We start from the raw sequence: 1353 nt of genomic DNA, 5'->3' as shown, positions 1-1353 counted from the left end.
GGGTGAGTGTCAGCTGTCGGTCCGTCGGGGCAGGGAGAGCTGAGGCGGGGAGGGCAGCGGGCGTGCGGCGAGGTCTGCAGGACGGGGTGGTGGGCCCTGCGAGAGGCTGGGGAAGGGGCAGAGGAAGCAGGAAACGCCCTGGACTTTTGGGTCGAGACACTGGGTGGCGGGTGCTGCTGTGGCTGAGACAGAAGGAAGGCGAGAAGCACGTTTGCAGGTGCAGGGCACCGAGCCCCATCCGGCTGTGTGATGGGCAATGCACTTGGAAGCCATGGCGATGCTGGGCTCAGGTTCTGGAAGTGGTCCAGGCGGAAGACACATTGCCGTATGGTGAGTGCAGGGTCACCAAGAGTACGTGGAGACAGAGGACAGGGCAAGGAGAGAGCCGGGACACTCCACGACGTTGTGGTCACCCAGAGGGGTGAGCCGGGGAGGAGCAGGGAGGCGGCACCGCTGAGTTCCAGGAAGGGGGCAGGGCCTGTCTGTGCTAACCTTGCTGGTCAGAACCCAAGAGCTGTCTGCCTCTCGGGTCACGGTCACAGCAGTCTCCAGGGACAGGCAGGTGGAAGCACCGTGGGTGGGTTAGGGGGCCCGGGGGCGCTGAGCAGAGTAGTGGGTGCTGCGGGCCAAGGTGGACCCTGGGGGATGAGCAGTGGGGGTTCACAAGCTAGGCAGGTAGGCCCTCCCACGAGGACGTGGGCACAGGACTTCCAGCCACTGGAGCATAAGAAGTGAAAGAAATGCATGCTTTCTGTACAATACTTCTGGAAAGTTCCAGGGTCCACTGTGGAAATGTGCTACCCCAGAGTCTGGTTTAATCCTACAGCTTTTCAGTTACTTGATTCCCTGTTTCAGAGTCCGGCAAATGGCTGAGATAATCTGATCCTTTTTGGCTGATTGCTTTGAAGAGATAAACCTAGATTGATTGAGCACCTAGATTTATTTTTGTTATCTAAATTGATAAGAAATCCAAGGATTTTTTTTTTAATCGATTTCGTGTTATTTTTGTTTTTATTCTAGGACACACTGTACCTAAAATCACAAGGTAGTATTGCAGACTGTCGCTAATGCAAAAGTCCGAGAAACGGCCGTGGGATGGGAGGGGCGCCCTACCGCACCCCGAGTGATAGCAGGGTCCTCTGGGGCGACTCGATCTGGCTTCAGGCCACAGCTGTGCCCCCTTCCGGCAGCATGGGTGTAACGGCATCGCCGTCCTAGGTCGGCATTTGCTTTCCTTTCTGTAAACTACCGACCGTTCCCCATCTCCGCGTCACGGTTCGCTTCGCAGACTTCCGGTCGTCGCGGGCGGGCCCGGCACCCGCACCCCGCGTGGCGCTGAGCAACCCCCCCACC

The sequence above is a fragment of the Pteropus alecto genome, unplaced genomic scaffold, assembly GCF_000325575.1.
Source record: "Pteropus alecto unplaced genomic scaffold, ASM32557v1 scaffold61, whole genome shotgun sequence".
Taxonomy (NCBI): Eukaryota; Metazoa; Chordata; class Mammalia; order Chiroptera; family Pteropodidae; genus Pteropus; species Pteropus alecto.
This window is presented reverse-complemented; position numbering follows the sequence as displayed.